The sequence below is a fragment of the Lathamus discolor genome, chromosome 1, assembly GCF_037157495.1.
Source record: "Lathamus discolor isolate bLatDis1 chromosome 1, bLatDis1.hap1, whole genome shotgun sequence".
In the NCBI taxonomy this organism is placed as follows: domain Eukaryota; kingdom Metazoa; phylum Chordata; class Aves; order Psittaciformes; family Psittacidae; genus Lathamus; species Lathamus discolor.
In genome coordinates, this window is record NC_088884.1 from 122,894,579 (window position 1) to 122,912,548 (window position 17,970).

The 17,970-nt window shown below is 38.0% G+C and overlaps 1 long non-coding RNA gene across 1 annotated transcript in view; it reads right to left on the reverse strand.

Annotated features, from left to right (window-relative positions):
- The window catches only part of LOC136007340 (uncharacterized), a 31,618-nt gene extending 18,013 nt beyond the window's left edge, over positions 1–13,605 (reverse strand). The window contains exon 1 of the long non-coding RNA XR_010609636.1: positions 13,502–13,605. This is a non-coding gene — a long non-coding RNA (uncharacterized LOC136007340). The remainder of the gene's footprint in view (positions 1–13,501) is intronic.
- Positions 13,606–17,970: the final 4,365 nt, after the last annotated feature.

Below are 17,970 nucleotides of genomic sequence, written 5' to 3' on the forward strand. Positions count from 1 at the left end.
AATGGGAAAATTTACCCTGAGGGAATTAAGCTTTCAACGTGTAATGGGGAAGTAAGATTTCAATGTAGAATGAGAAAACAAAATGTTTTTATTCATAGTAAGAAATAGCTATTCTAGGAAGCCATAGACATCTAATCTTCTTCATCAGATAGATATTAATCAGTTTGCACTCAGAGTTTTAAATCCCTACAGATACCAGTTTGGAAACCGAGCAAACCCAAGATGAGTTATGTCATGCTGTCAGTGATTTTGACAAGACTTTAACCTTGAATTCACCACGTCTTAAATTGGAACAGAATGGCTTGCTAGGTTGATAGATTTTCTTTCAGCTAAGGAAAATAAGAAATGGAAGACTCGATGACATCTGTTAAGACAGTTACATGTTAATACTTATGCATAGATAAGTAAGGCTAAAAAGGACACAGGCAACCCTGATGTAAAAGAGGGGCCTCAGAGATCAGTACCTCATGGGAATAGCGTGTCCCTAACAAAAGGAATTGGACACTCTCTGTAAAATCTAAGAGTTGACCTCAAGCCTTACAGTGTAATACTCCAGGTCTTGGAAGAATTTTCCATGATGAATGGAGCTGTATATACAGCCACTACCAAGAGCAACCAGTAGAAGACATCTAAAAGGCCAGAAAATGTCGCTAACATAAAATGATCATTAGCTGCAGATATTTAAGTTATACAGATTTTACTAGAAATTGGAAATACTTATTTGTAACTTTAAAAGTCTAACTTTAAAGAGGGGAGGGAAGGGAACAGAAGGAGGAGAAAGAGCATAGATTAGTTTGGCTGTCTTCTGGAAGATGCCAAATTAAATTCCAGTTTCAAAGCAAGTATTGCTTTGGACCCAAAGATTGATTTAAGATTCAAAGGTGACATTCTGCCCGCTGCAAAATTAATGGAACTTGCTGTTGTTTTGTTGAGATCATTGAAATAAGTAGAATAATTATTTATAATTATTCTTGGAATGCAGAATAATTAGATAGCCCTTATTGAGCAAAACACATATGTGTGTGTTTTAATGCCTGGTAAAATATTTTATTGAATAGAATTTCAAAAGTAGCTCATATTATGTATGAAATGCCCTTTCACAAAGTTACATACCCTTCTCAATGCCAAAACCTGCAGTTCTAATCTGCAAACCATAATCTATTGTGCAATGCTGCTGAGGTGGTAGGAAATATGTAAATACACATACTTGAACAGAACATTTCCATAAATTCTTTTCCCCAAAACTGCTTTGCAGCTTCCTGAAGTGCTCCAAACTATGCCTAGTATTGTTCTTTTTAATAGTGAACGATGAAATTGTAGCGCTATGACATTTACATCCTCACTAATGTACGCAACCCAATGCATTTTGAAGAAGTAAGACAGTAAGGTAGGATGGCTGAATGATCTTTACTCAGAAATGGCTCTAAAATTAGTTTGAGATAAAAAATGGTTACACTTTTTTCCAGTTTTACACAGCTGGTGGATATTACTGCTTACAGACTATATATACCAGTCTGAAATACAGTTTTCAGCGCTGTGCTGCAATAGCCGGAAAAAGCTACGTACCTCATCAAGCTCAGCCTGTTTCAAGGTTAGTGTCACCATCTAGTGGCAGTTTGAAGGAGTTTAGCTAGCACATTCTTCAGTATTTTATTCTATAAGAGTAATACATTCAGAAGTTTTCTACTCGCATTACACTTATTTAAGCTCATCAGTTAAATATTTGGGTAGAAATGTAATGTAGATTCTTATAGTCATTTAAGTAAATGATAGCTTCATAATATTTGTAAAAGGCTAAACTTCATCTTTCCTGAGAGTTTGCTGCCTCTTGCTCACAGAGCCTTTCACAGACCTTTGGGAGCGGGACAGTGGCCTACCTGTAATATTTGGCACAATAAATGAATGAATTGCACACAGTTATTACGGTACTATCATTTTTTTCCAGTTTGTCAGCCTTACAGCCTCATAGAGGATGCTGTGTAACACTTTTTAAAGTATAAACTGCTCTCAAGGTTAAATACCTTTGTAACCGATTAAGAAACTCTTCAATAATATCGTTCCAATGTTGTGTATACCACCTTTCCGACCCACCCTTTTCCCCTTTTTACCCTCTTCTTACTTTCCCTGTTTACAATCTATTGGTATAGAAAGATTTTATTACATGGTAATCTGAGGCAATATCAGGTTTTATTAAACAAACACATGACTCTAGTAAACGCCATTTCTCAAACTTATTAATACTAAAATCACAGGACTTCATAAAAGAGTTATTATTCATACAATGAGAATACTAGTATTTGTTGTTCTGATATACTACTTTTTAAGTTAGATAAAAGCTGATAGGTTAACTTATTAACTGCTAATTTTCTTTGATAATACAAGAAAGTTTTTATTGTTTAAGATAGGAGTTGTCATGCCTATCATACACGTGCCTTCAGAATAAACAACATAAAATCCAAAATCCATCTCATCTACCACAGTTCTCTAAAACTTCTGCCTTAGTCCAATATGTTATTTTTCTCAGTTCATTCATGACATTTCTTACTATTTTGATGTTTTGCTGATTCAAAGAGAAGAATCCTCTTTATTGCTCTGAGAAAACCTAGTTCAGTTTTCCCTCTTGCCAGAAAGCCTCTACATGTTTTTTGGGTTTTTTTGTTTGTTTGCTTGTTTTGGTTTTGGTTTTGGTTTTTTTAGCAATTTTAACATCTTACCCCATAAAATAATTCTTCAGTTTGCCATTTTGCTATCTTTTTTTTCAGACTCTGTCTTCTCCTTTTCCTCTGGATTTTTTGGTACATGCCAAAGATTTTGCCCAGACTTTATATCTCCAGCAGGTACTATGCAACAGAGATTATTGCTGCCCTCACCAAACTATTAAACACTTTCTTACCTCAGTGCACAGCATTCTGTGTACTTTACAAACCGTGACACTCTGTCATTACTAACTGGGAATGTACAGAATAACCACAAATGCTCTAGACTCTAAAAGATTACCCCAACAGGACTGCATGTTTTATTATAGGCTCCCCCCACCTCCCCTCCCCGGCCCCCTGCCCCCCCAGCAGCATATAGGTGTTGCAGTTTACAGCTATAGGCCAGTCTGTGTTTCAAGAGCCAGAAATACAGTCAGTCTGTACTATTGGTATGTGCAGTACCCCGGCCAGAAAAGCCAGTGGAAGAAGAGCACCTCTGTCTGCAATCCTGAGTATTCTATTTCAGAACAGCAAAAAGTCAATTATGAAAAACACATGAACCTTCCAGAAAAGGAAAGGACATGACTAGGAACTGAAATAAACTACACTTTCTCCATTTTCGTGGAAGGACTTGATATTTAGAGGAAAGAGATAGGTGAAGTCACCACTCTCTTACAAGCAACAAGCCTCAAGGCTTTTGCCATCTGCAGTTCAGCCCACTGTGAACAAGAAAGAGAATGTAAATTACTAGACACAGTCACTCAGCAATTACAATACCATGATCCGTAAAAAAGTGTCATCTGGCAAAGCTATAGGAGGTGGGGTTTTTATGTTTTGCTTCTGGAAAGGCAGGAAATATGCAAAAGCACACAAAAATGCATGTACTTATTTGTGCTCAGATAAAACCAAAAAACAACAAAGCACAACTACCTTGTCTGCAAAAGCCTGTTTACTGAAGACTAACATATATTCTTCAAAGAACATAATGAAACAGGTAATGGACAACGGTGGCAGGATATATTGCACTAATAAAGGTCCTTATGTAATGCCAAAAGTACTGATATAAAGCAAACCAGTAACAACCCGTGATTAGGAGAAAGGTGATTATAACTAGACATTGCAATTGGCTATTATTGACCAACAAGAGATGCTATGTGGCCAACATCTTAGTATATCGTTGTAATGAACAGCATCTTTTTGAAACATTACAGTTATATCAGCAGTACAACATACAGGGGTGCTTATGAGACACATAAGCATTTTTAAAATGAATTTCTGCAGACTGTTAAGAAGTGGCAGTATATAATGATTTCAGGCTCATCTTGGGTTTTTTTAGAAGCTGCTAGTCTGCGGGGAGGTACATTTTCAGTCACATTTCATCCATCTGCTCTATGTGTGTACTGTTGGATAAAACCAGTTTAGTCTGCTGTTCACTTTCTCTGAAGTCCATCTAAGTTATATTATCTCTGTGAATGAAATTTTCCACAACATAACTTGTATGGCTCTTCTTCAGAGACAGCACAGCAATTGAAGGTACGATTTGGAAAAGGAAGGGTTTGGAAAGCAAAGGGTAAAAGGTGGGAGAAAACAGCAATGTTTTTTTGAAAGCTATTTAGAGAAGCTTGAGACAAGAAACCTCGCTGGAGACCTGAGGTTATGTTCGGGACATTGGCTGATGCTAAAGGTAGTCATGCATGAGAGAACAAGCAGTTTGCCATGTTTGAAAGGATTTTATAATTCTTCTTCTCCGTTTCTAACACTTTGCTTATGTCCTGGTTTGAGCAGCAGCAGTCAGTTTTCTCCTTCTTAGGAGCTAGTGCAGTGCTGTGTTTTGATCTTTTGGCCTGGGAACAGTGCTGATAACGCCGATGTTTTCAGTTGCTGCTCGAATGTTTGGTCTGGCCAAGGACTTTGTGAGCCTCATGCTCTGCCAGGGAGGAGGGGAGGCTGGGAGGAATCAGAGACAGGACACCTGACCCAAACTGACCAAAGAGGTATTCCATACCACAGCACGTCATGCCCAGGACGTAACGGGGAGTTACCTGGAAGGGTTGGGACTGCAGGGTTGGAGGAGGTATCGGTTGGTGCTCGGCTGGGGGGAGTGGGGCGAGTTATTGGTCGGCTGGTGTTGAGGTGTTGTATTCTTTCCTCTTGTTATTTCTTTTATAATTATTATTACTGGCGGTAGCAGCAGTGATTTGTGTTATACCTTAGTTACTAAACTGTTCTTATCTCAACCCGTGGGAGTTGCATTCTTTTCGATTCTCCTCTCCATCCCTCCAGGAGCAGGGGGAGGGCAAGAAGGGGGGGGGGGAGTGAATGGACGAGGTTTGTGGTTGGGTTTAAACCACGACAGCTTATCAGGAACAAGCTAATAGGGGAAAAGGGTATACCAAGTGCTAGGTCTTGTCTCTCTCTCACTGGTTAAGTGCAATTTTGAACTATTATTTCAGTTCACATATTAACTGTCATGTTTGTGTAGACATCTTCAGTACAATGTTTTGATCTGTTACCCTTTCTGAGAAGATGATAGAAAAACACTTTCAAAAGCAGAAATGCTTTTGTATTAGCAGATCTGTAAGATAGGTTGCTTTAGAAACAGGCTTCCCTCTTGCACACCCCCAGACAGCTTTGGAAAATTGCAGCGAATTTCCCTTTCTGACTGAGTCTCGCAAGGTAAATTGATGATAAGTTTAATTTTAAATAAATCTTTTACCAAATCTGACCATTTATGAGGCAGTTCAGACTAGAAGGTATCAAATAGGAATTATTAGTGTTTGAAACCGAGGGCACAGTTTTCTCTTTTATAATTTATTGTTGGTTTCCTTTGTTTCCAATAAATTGAGCTTGTGTTGCTTTCATGGTACATTACTTTTCCACTATGTGAGAAGGGTAACAAACGCCCTCACCTTGCAAGTCCTTTTTTTGGCACTTCCATATTTCTGTTTTAAAACTAGAAATTTCCTTTAACTTGGAGAAGGGAAGAGAGTTACATGTGGCATTGGTAAGTAGCTGAGTTTGGCGGTTCATTAAGTAACAGACTTAAAACCAGATGGACCATCATGATCACAGAATCCCAAGGGTTGGAAGGGACATCAAAAGATCATCTAGTCCAACCCCCCTGCAAGAGCAGGGTAACCTACAGTACATCACACAGGAACTTGTCCAGGCGGGCCTTGAATATCTCCAGTGTAGGAGACTCCACAACCCCCCTGGGCAACCTGTTCCAGTGCTCTGTCACTCTTACAGTAAAGAAGTTCTTCCTGATGTTAACGTGGAACTTCCTATGCTCTAGTTTACACCCATTGCCCCTTGTCCTATCACTGGATATCACTGAAAAAAGCCTAGCTCCATCATCCTGACACCTACCCTTCACATATTTGTAAACATTGATGAGGTCACCCCTCAGTCTCCTCTTCTCCAAGCTAAAGAGACCCAGCTCCCTCAGCCTGTCCTCATACGGGAGATGTTCCACTCCCTTAATCATCTTTGTGGCTCTGCGCTGGACTCCTTCAAGCAATTCCCTGTCCTTCTTGAACAGAGGGGCCCAGAACTGGACGCAATATTCCAGATGCGGCCTCACCAAGGCTGAGTAGAGGGGGAGGAGAACCTCTCTTGACCTACTAACCACTCCCTTTCTAATGCACCCTAAGATGCCATTTCCCTTCTTGGCCACAAGAGCACATTGCTGGCTCATGGTCATCCTCCTATCCACCAGGACCCCCAGGTCCCTTTCCCCTTCACTACTTTCCAGCAGGTCAACCCCCAACCTGTACTCGTACATGGGGTTGTTCTTCCCCAGATGCAAGACTCTACACTTGCCCTTGTTAAATTTCATCAAGTTTCTCCCCGCCCAACTCTCCAGCCTGTCCAGGTCTCGCTGAATGGCAGCACAGCCTTCTGGTGTGTCAGCCACTCCTCCCAGTTTTGTGTCATCAGCGAACTTGCTGAGGGTGCACTCAGTTCCCTCATCCAGGTCATTGATGAAAATATTAAACAGCACCGGTCCCAGCACCGACCCCTGAGGAACTCCACTAGTCACAGACCTCCAGCTAGATTCTGCGCCATTGACCACAACTCTCTGCCTTCTTCCTTTCAACCAGTTCTCGATCCACCTCACCTCATGATCATCCAGTCCCATCTTCTACACATCACAGGACGTGAAACCACAGCCTGTATCTTCTGCAGGTAGCCCAGCATCCATATCTGTTCCATATCAGTGCTTCCCAAACTGAAGTTAAGGTTCTCATGAAGAAATTTGCAATATTTTACATTTTGCCAAGGCTTCTCTTTTCATATATTACATATCTTTTTCTGTTCATAAAATCATGGGTAGGTTTGAGTTGGAAGGGACCTCAAAGATCATCTAGTTTCATTTAGTCCACTTGGAGAAAGAAGTTATTTGTTATCAGTGTATTCTAGGAAAATCCTCATTGCTTATGCCCTGTTTCTCCAACAGATATCAGGGTGATTGAGGTCATCCATGAGGACCAGGGCTTGTGAATATGAGGCTGTTCATATCTGTCTATTGAGGGGCTCATCTGCTTGGCCTTACTAGTTGGGCAGCTGTAGCTGACCCCCACTATAATGTCACTTGTCTCTGCCCTCCCTTTAATCCTGACCCATAAGCTCTTGCTTGGATCCTCTTCCATCCCCAGGCAGAGCTCTGTGCACTCCAGCTAGTCATTGACATAGAGAGCAACACCTCCTCCTCATCTCACCTGCCTGTCTCTCCTGAAGGGCCTGTATCCTTCTTATCTTATTCCAACGTGCTAGTCAAGAATTATTTCTGTGATGCCAATAAAATTGTAGCCCTGCAACATGCACGTCTCCAGCTCCTCTTGTTTATTCCGTATGCTACATGCATTTGCGTAGAGGCATTTAAATAGGGCCACATACAACTTACTGGCTGAAGTAGCTGCAATTCCTTTGTGCTGTGCTTTTATTGTTTAGCTTTACTGCTGTCCTGCTGGAATTTAAAAACCTTACTAATCATGATGTTGTGTTATTTTAGGTCGCTATGTTCAATTTTAAATATCCTATTAGGAACACCTCTGCTCCATAGTAATTTATAAAGTTCTAAAATTGCTCAAATTGCCATATGATAGGGTATGCAATAAAATGCTCATCTCCACAAACAAGAAGCAGAGAAGCACGACAGCAGGTGGGGGAACCCCAATAAGCGAATCAGAAAGAGGAAGTCCATATCCAGACTCCTCCCCAGGTTCAGCCACAACCCTTAGGCTTGGGGGATGTCCATCGCTGTGAGCTTGACAGAACGGGTTGTGTGATGCAAATAAAAGTCCGAAGTGGGTTGCTGCTTACGGCAGCACAGGATGCATTATGTGATACAGGGAAGAGAAAACTTGGGAAATGCACAAGAGTTATTATGGAATGCTTAACTCTTTTCTTAGGTGAGAGGGCTCTTACAGTGAGCATTTGGATGCATGGAGATCTGGGTACCAGCAACTACAATCCCACCATGGGACTACTGAGATAATTTTCACATGGCATAAGTTAAATCTGTTCAACCCTAGTTTCTAAGAAAGCAGAAAATAACAAGGTTGCCTTGTGTCATTTCAGTAAACCAAAACAGAAAGAAAATTAAAAAGGAACAACTCAGAAAAGGAACTTATTTGAAAAGAAAAACACTAAGGCTGACACCACAGTTTTGGTCACCTGAAAGGAATAGTATCTTCATTACCTAGAAAATATTTTACAAGATCAAAATTTTTCATGAAACAATTTTAGACCACAGATAGCTAAAATTTAATGGCAAATACAAATAGCGTGTCAGCAATAATTTTTTTCATTAATAACCAGAAATATTTCGGTCCTGCTATAGAGAAGTGGTTTCTAACACCTTTTAAACCAGAGAAATCTACCAGGAATAAAACCAGTGTCAATTCTAAAGCAGTTTGTCAGAGAAAAGCACTGTCATTTTCCAAAAAACATCACACAAAGCTTATATATTTATTCTCCACTTCTTTCCTATTGTGTTTGTGCACATACAGATTCATGAAAAGGAAAAAAATCTTGAGTAGTGTACAGTATAACCCAGGGACTTTTAGGCACTGATTAGAAAAAGATGGCAAAAACACTGGTAACTAACAGATTTTGCATCTATTATTACTCTTATCAAAATTAAAGGTCTTAAAAATCCTAACCAGATAATGGTTCAACAGACTAGATTTCTAATATTTTCTAAACAAGAAACGGGGTCTTGCCCAACATCTAGTAAAACAGGAAATACATAACAGTTATGAGGGATTACCTACTTCAAAGAACAGCTACTGTTTTCACCTGTCCCTCTTTCTTCCTTTTGCCCTAACATAGATGCTGCATTTGTCCATACTGGCTCCTGTAGCAAATTCCTGGCTAATAAGAAAAAGTCAAGGAAAACAGACTTGTGGAAGAGTTTCCGCTGTCTTTTGGAAATAACACAGCTCTTTAGATCCGGATCAATGGTTATCATCCTGCATTTTAAAAAAGCCTTTCCCCTCTATCCCTCAAAATCATCCTCCACTTCCCCCAGGGAACACATATTATCTTCTGGGATCACTTTCATCCAAGAGGATATGTCTTATGGTAGGAAGGAATGAAAAAGGCAACACCCTGGAGAGTATGCAGAAAGTATTCTTCCAATAAATATTGGGACTAGAGTGAAGAAACATTGAAGATATCAGAAGAGACACAGACTTTCAAAGCCTGCAAAAGCCTTCCATAGCCCAAAGGATTTCAACGCTCCTGTACCAGCATCTTAACCTATATTACTTCCTTGGCAACATCTCTGGCCACGTGTTCCCTTCCACTCCTATGGCCTGCCTTCCCCCAGAGTGCACCCTTTTACTTTTCTAAATCCCTAAGGATAAAGAAGCTATCATTGGAACCATTGGTACAAGTAATTGTGTTCTACTTCCCTTTTTATTTTAAATACATATTGTGTTTCTGGTTTTGCATTCCAAAGATGTTATTCTGTGCTTTATTTCATATGAGATATTTCTTTAAGATACTTACAGTCATACCCTGGTATAAAGCTCATCTCCCTTTGTGTTACAGCAGTTTTTCTATAAGATGCCATAACCAAGCAGTCATACATGGAAGTATCTCTCTGCAACACAGCTTAAGTAAGTTGTTCAGAGAAAGGAGTCTTTAACGTAAATGCCAATAAGAAAAGAGACAAAAATATCCATGCCAAAGCCTTATAAGTCTGTAACATTGGTTCAGCTAATTGTTAGAAGAGAGGCCTTTTGCTTTCGTACACATGCTAAACTTGCTCAATGTACTTGAAAGTACAAGGAAGGAAACTGATCGTTGCCAGTATCCTAGCAGAACCAGGGTAGAAAAAGTAAGTCTCTGGTGCTCTAGTGAACAGACCCTTTGTAGTGGTTAGTTAAACAGGATTTCATGTCTGTTCAACAAACAGTGACAATTGTTTCTACCATCTAGGTGATTGTCATCAAATACTCCTAGGAGAATCTTCCCTTAAGGGATGTATACCCCTGAGTATGTTCTGTTTCAGGTGGTACTGTTCATTCAGAGTTCAAACTTCCCCAGGAATGCCAATTACATTAACTTCTTGTACAGAAAATGGCATGTCCCACTGGGTATAACTAATAACGTCACGGTTCATCAAAGCAGGAAATATCAAACAGCCTAGAAACAGTTTCATGGGAGAGCTTCAGAAAAATAACTCTGGGGAAAACAAAAAGCAAAAAGGCAACTGCATTTCTTTGTAGAGTAGATGCATTTTGCTGCAGTTAATCAGAAGGTTTGTTGCGTGGATGATGTAACCTGATGACAAATTCACTATTTGGAATAACCTTTCTCGCCACACTTATGAAGGAATATTTTTCAGACACTACAGTGTGACCCATGCCTGGATTCTGGGTTTACTGGGCACCACACACAAGGAGATTTTTACTGGGTGGACTACTCTACTGTTAATATAACTCTTCTATATCTTACTTGAAAATAAGATGATTATTATAAAAAGATTCTTATTTTTATTTCAAAACTTTTTACATAAAGCTTCTTATGTGTTTTCATTTATACGCATATATCTTCTCGTATCTGTTTTATACCTTGGGTTTTTCTTTTGTAACTTTACCAGGTTTTTCCTCATCTGTTGGACAGCTTAATCTTCTATAAACTTGACAAATGCCTGAGCATACAAGAAAAAAAATCAGATGTGTCATTTCTGTAGCAGCTACTGTTTATACACTGGCTGTCAGAGTTCTCTCATTCAATTTCCAACAGTTTGTTTTTATTGTTTGCATGAGTTTCTTCATCTGAGTACATGATAGCATTGGCCTTTACTGTCTAAACCATTTCCAAGACTGATTTAAAGTATGCTATGTCCAGTATATCTCTTCCCTCCACCCCCCGCCCCCAGCTCAATAATTCGTTATTCCTTTTGTTGACAACTCTTTTTAGAAGGCATTTTGGCATTCTGAATGCATTTTTTGTCCTCAGCTAGACAGGGTTGAGAGAGTACTATGAGGAGTGGATGTCCCTATAGATCTTCTCATTCCAAATTGGAATAAAGAAAAGGTTACCGTGACTTGCTGGGGACTTCCTGAGAGTTAGCGACAGGTCTCCGACAATTTGTCTGTGCCTAGACCCCTGATCCAGCCCAGCTGAGGGAGTGCTGCTATCCTTCCTTAGGTGGACATTGAAGACCTCAGGCACTTTGACCAACATTTTGTGGTGGGTGATGGGGAAGGCAAGAGTAATCACATACACTCTGGATTATCTAACTCATGGAAATAACAACATAAGGTTGGTTGCATATGCAGAGCCACCTTTTTTTCTGCATTAAGCAGGCTAAAATATTGACCAAAGTCAGGACAGTACCAATAAAAGCAATATCTGTCACCTAAATTCTTAGAACTGGCAGGTATAGTTTTGGGATCCAGCACACTTCAGCAGAGGCTTCTACTGAGAGCGGTTAACGAATGTCCCCACTGCTTTAAGAAACCCAAGTGACTTTTTATGGAAGGGACAGTAGAATTGATATATAACACATCAAGTTTACTGAAAGAAGTAAGGAAGGTCACTATTATGCGCACTTTGGGGTCTGACCTGTGTACATGCAGGAGACAAATTAACAACTTTAATACACTAAATTTATACACAGAAAGAACAGACCTATAAGTTTGCGACCTATCAATGCTATCAGTGAATACTGTAACCATGTACCAGCTTAAAAACCATCAAATTGAAGCATCAGACACTGCTGAACAAAGAAGCATTCCATTAATTCAGTACCTTATTAGAACTACACGAGGTTTTGCCACGTTGTGTACATTAACCTTTATGCTAAAAGACTTAGTTTTACACAAAAATAGTATTGTAGTAACAACTAAATTCAGACTTGGCTTATGTCTGCATGTGATTAAGGTTTTTTTAACTTCTTTTGTTAAAGGATTTTTTGGCCAAAGACTTTGATACGTCTTTTCAAGTATTTAAGCAGGAGCATCACTGGTGCTAATGAAAACATGTGCATATTTCTGTGGACTTGTGCAGAAAAAGAAATAATTAGAATTTAAATTTCTTCATTTTTATTGTTATTTTAGAACCTGAAAGTATCTACCAGAAGCATGAAGCTTCCCATGAAATCTACTAGCCATCACTTAGCGTCAATAAAACTTGCCTGGACTGAGCATAGTGAGTTGTAAAAGGAGAAAGAAAGTTGATGGAACACGTTTAGGCTACTGGTTTTGGTTTCCTAACTTTTATAACAAAAGCCTTTACTACAAACCAGACTACAGAATTGTTAGAAGTAAAAAACAGGTACAAATATGAAGATGAAAGTAACCAGCAGTACTATACTTCCTTTATAGATGTTTTATTTCAGTCAGGGTTAAGACAAAAATGAACTTTGGATGCACAAGAAAATTCTCAGTGTACACACTAGAAACAGCATTTTAATCTGAGAGAAACCAATCCAGTGTAATAAATAGAGGAGGAAGTCATGTGACTTAAAGCAATCATCTTTGATGCAGTAAATTCATTTAACATTCTCTCGACATCAAAAGCTAAGCAGAAAGCAGAGGAGATTCAGAAAATAGAAAACAGAAATTTGAATTACATACAAAAGATATGGCAAGTAAAGAGAAGAGGCATAAACATCACGTTTCTTTTGATGGTTACTAAAGCTGAAAAGCTAAATACATGCTATGCACACCAAAGAGAAAGTAACTGAAAGCCGTGAGTAGAAATTGGTGGGGTGGGATGGGTAGAAATGGCAGAAATCTGAAAAGTTTCAGCACTTAATTTACTACAAAAGCTGGTAACAAAGACTCAGAAAGAAAGAGAACTCTGCATTTGTTGTCTGCTTCTGAATTACATTCTGAAAATCTGCTATTTGAAAAGAAAATACATATATGGCATGAAAAAAATTATTCTGGAAACTTCTCTTTTCAACTGTGAATTTTATGTCAGATCCTGTAACCATCTTATATACAATTAAAGGCGATTGATAAATCACTGTTTCTATCAATTTCATTTCTTGTAACCATCCTGAACTTTTTACAGTTCTATCTCTCCCTCTTACTCACTCTTTCATACCCCATGCCTTTGAATTACCTATGGATATTTCTAATGTTAAGGAAGATGCCCATATCACACTCTACATTGGAATTCAAGAGACAGATCATAAACCTGTTGGTGCAGAAGAGGGGAAAATCACTCACACAGCAGCTGCTGCGCAATTATTTCATTTGTTACAAGTTAGAGACATGAATTATGTAAATAAGCAGTACTCTGAAGGATATATACTTAACAATTTACCATGCTGGTACCTGGAGGTTCTTGCTCTTCTAAATAGGTAGTTTTCAGAACAGCATTTTCCACACCGAGAAGGTCAGAGCAGCTTTTGGACTGAAACATCTCTGCGGTGTTCATATTCCAGCTGCAGTTTAAAAGCAGAGAAATATTTAAATACAAGGTGAGGCTTAGTACATACAACTAAATCACTTGCCATTCTTTGCTTTAAAGCATTCGTTGAGCATTTTTATCAACAGTAAGTAAATGGGAGGGGAAAAAAAAAGGCACTAAATTATGTTTCTACCATTCACCACAAGGTAGCAGTAAAGGATAAAAAGAAAGAAGACTGGACAGTAACTAAAGGCTACAGGGAAGAGGGAAAGAAATAAATAGAAAAACTTAACAATTTTGATGTATCCCACACAGCCTAATTACATACACATGCGAATACAAGGATGTTTAACTTGGTGTTAATTGCATACTAAGAAGGAGAGAAGAAAAACCTTAAAGTTTTGCCTGGGTGTGATTTCAACCAGATATTCATCTGCAGTCCTTTTCTTGGCAAATCTTCGTTTTTAGCAATTCATTGTGTTTGGTAGGCTAGCTAAGATGCCATCATCACTGTTGAATAGGCCAAGATCACCTGCATGAAAAACTATTTCTTGGTGGTTAAGACTGACCAAATTGAACATGTTTATTGCTGAATTTTGGCGGACTTCCCTCTCACCCTTCCCGCCCCCACCCCCAGCCCCTCATAGGAGGGCAGAGAAAGTAATCAGACTCCATTTTAACAGATGTATGAGCCAAATATCATGTTTCAGTATTTCCAGTATTTCCAAGTGTATTTAGCATTGCATTCATTAAGGTTATGTCTGTCTGCTACTGATATGAGCTAACGAAAAGTAGATGAACACTGCAGTCCTACTCAAAATAGGAACTTTTTTGTCCGCAGTTAATAGTGTTTGTTTACAGACAATGAAGGTAGTCATTGGCATCTGAACATCTAAACCTTCGTCTTCAAATTGCACTGCACATTTAGCCACCAGATGGCAGATACTCCCCTTCAGACTAAGAGAATATTAAAATTCAGGAGTATTTAAAATATGAGTTTATAAGATTTGTCAGCTCTGTTATTTTTGGTAACTTTTATTAAACATGCTATTCCATCTGCATCAAATAATATCCTGTTTGACTGGGCAGGGCTGAACGTTTTCTTTCTCTTTTCAAATGAAACAGTATTTCGCTGTTGCCCTCAGTTACTTTAGTCAAAACACTTTTTTCACATAAATGTGTGTCATAACGTTGACTCATTAACACAAAGGTAACACAGGAACAATAAATGACAGGATTTCCTGGTTTATACAAATACATTTCTAGTACCTATATAGAAGCCTAATAGTGCTCCAAGTCTGCTAACTACTCCAGAAGCCTATGCTCAGAGATTTTTCTGTTTCTTTTATAGCCTATGACTTCTCATTAAACCACGATTTCTAATTTCTAATGCTGTGTCTCATCAAGCTAGCAGGAAAATATGTATCCTTTTCTAAAGTGATTACTCATGACTATTTGTTAAAGACAGTTTAAAGAACTGGGTGAAAATTATGAAGTTATATAGATAAGGATAATAAGGATATATAATCTACCATTGATAGTATTAGTAAAATAAAGGAGTATATCCATACAGTGTAATGTTAGGAAACTGAATATGCTTAATGACAGTAACACATGAAGTTTCTGTCAGAAACTTCTGCAGTGTATCAAGTATATATACAGACTTGTGGTATGAATTTTGGATAATAAGCTGTTATTTTCTTTACCATCTTCAGTTTTCCAAGTGATTTCACAGATAGCTAGTATCAAAGTTACTATTAGTTGGCAAAGAGAAGCTCCTGATCAAGCAGGCAAACAAATCTGAGCTTCTAAATGAAAACCATCCTGCTGTTGTACGTTCTGCAGCATATGCCTTTCAGATAACTCTTCTCCAATGTTTAATCTCTATTTAGTACCAGGTAAATAAAGTTATATAATGCATATATGAGAGAAAAAAACCCCAAACAACAAAGAGCTTCCAAGACACATTGAAGATACAAAGGGCCAGGGTTCTTACTGTTCTTTTTCATTCCCGTTTTCCACAGTGGGCCAGGTGAAATGCTTCACAGATATCTTGCACAGTGAAATAATCAAGACAAAAGGTACATGAACTATCTGATAAGCATTTCTACAAATTAAGGAAATGTATGCCTTTCTCTGTTTTCCTTCTTCTTGAAAGTCTGGAAAAATGTATGAACCTTAGACAACCATGTTTAGTGTAGTCATATAATGATAAGTAGTTCAGCATTTCTCAGGGCTCATGAAAGCATGAAAGAAGATGGAAGCCCTCTATTCATGTAATATGGATATAAAATGTACATGGATTCAATGTTATCTTACTTCCCATTTAGTTATTTCTTGCTGATGTGGCCAAATTTTGCACTTAAAAAAACCCATAAGGGAATAAAAACTTTTACTGTGGTTCTTTCTATGGCAACTTGAACAATTTTTAGCTCCGGTGTGTTAGGAACCTTTTCACTGCAACTGTTCAGTATTTATTATTCGTGGTACAGGTGGCTGAGGGGTTTTTGAATAATACATTATTGAAGAATATTTCACTGGTATTAGCTGAATTATTTTTTTGTAACATTTGTCTTGCTCTAAATTGTGGCATATATTTTAAATGGAAAGAGTTGATTGAAATAAACAATGGGGAACATAAACTTCACAAGTTAGTTGTCCTTTATGTAACCAAATTATATGAATCTCTTGAGGCTTTTAAGGGACTGAAGCCACCTTACTCATTAAAGGAATTATGAATATTGCACTACTGTCTCTCAACCGCTCTCTTGACAGAAAGACATTTCATCACAAATAATTCTTCACACTGAAAATTAGGAAAGTTTACCTTTTGTCAAACTAAGAAATTGTTATATAGACAGATCTCGAATTCTGTTGAATTCAAATTGACACTTATAATTCTAGGTGAGTGATACATTCCTCAGTTTATTTAAAAGGGTGCCAAGATTTTTCTGAAACACAGAAGTAAATATATTTCAGAAATTGATGCATTTTTCTGGACATTTGAAGGTTTGCAAGGAAGCTTTTGCTGTAAAATTCAGCGTGCATAAACAAGTATGAGAAAGTTCTCCCTCAGAGCACAGCCTCAGATAAGATAAACTGAAGGACAGAATAAGGCCGTTAAGTAGTTATCCATAGTTATGGATTAAAATTCTAGACCCAAACCTCTGCTTAATCAGAAGGATTTCTCTTTTCTTCATGGTGGCTTTTATAAAGAAATGTAGATGTGATGCCAATTTGAATGTTGCATTCATCTAATTCATTTAATTTTTACTTAATTTGGTAAAAGTGTTTTTTAAGGTAACTGGTTAATACATCTCATTTCATGTGTGGAATTCAGTAACTGGAACTGGAACAACAAATTGATTTTTTAGCAAGTGCATTAACTTACTGGTATATTTTACAAAATTTTCAAATGACAGCAGTATGTATCCTTAAAGAAATTATGCAGGGCACACTGGGAAAAGTAGTTAAGAAACCCCAGCAAAATATCATCCCATTTTGCCTCTTGCTCCACACACACAGTCACCATGAAACACTTTATTTTTAGCAGCTATATTCCTATCATACAGTTGTTGAAAATGAAAAGCTACTTGCTCTTCAAATTTATTCTGTTAAGATGCCTTTCACAAAATAGTTAAATCTGAACGAGGTACTAGATTTTGAAGTCTCTGACATCTAAAAGGTGGTTACATTAGGTCATTTCTCTACAAAAATAAAATATCCTAATTCCACTCACATTGGGCTTTGACAGAAATAGATCCAAAAATTCCCAAAGTTCAACAAATTCGAAAATGGTGTAGATCTTAGGAACATATGGGCTCATCCATATGTTTTGTTCTTGCAGCTCTCACCAAAGAGTCCCATATCAGTGTTCTTCTAAAATAACTTACTTTTTATTGGGTTTTTTTAATTTTAGATTGGAATATATATGTCTATCCAAAATAGAATTAGATTGGGATACGTATGCCCATCCAAAATAGAAATTCCTGAATAAACACATCTCTCTTCCTGGTGTTTATAAAGTATTCTATAGTTTGCAAAACTACAAATTGAAACCACAAATCTAAAGTGCTGGTTTCGAGAGTACAAATTAAAGACTACTCTCATCAACATCCAAGCATTTTTGTGAATATTCTTGAATAATATGACCCCAGAGATTAAGGTGATTATGCATAATATGTAAATTTTACAAAATAATTCCTATTGTCTTATTCAGTATATGACCAACAGACATTACAGTTTGAGCTGGCCTAGCATTGCTTAGATAAAATTTATAACTATCACCTCCTGAAGGATCTTGTGCTGTTTAGCTTTTACCATGCAGCTAGGTGTTATTCATATGTGGAGAAGTGGCTAACAGAGAAAGGTCATGTTCCCATCAACGAGCTGA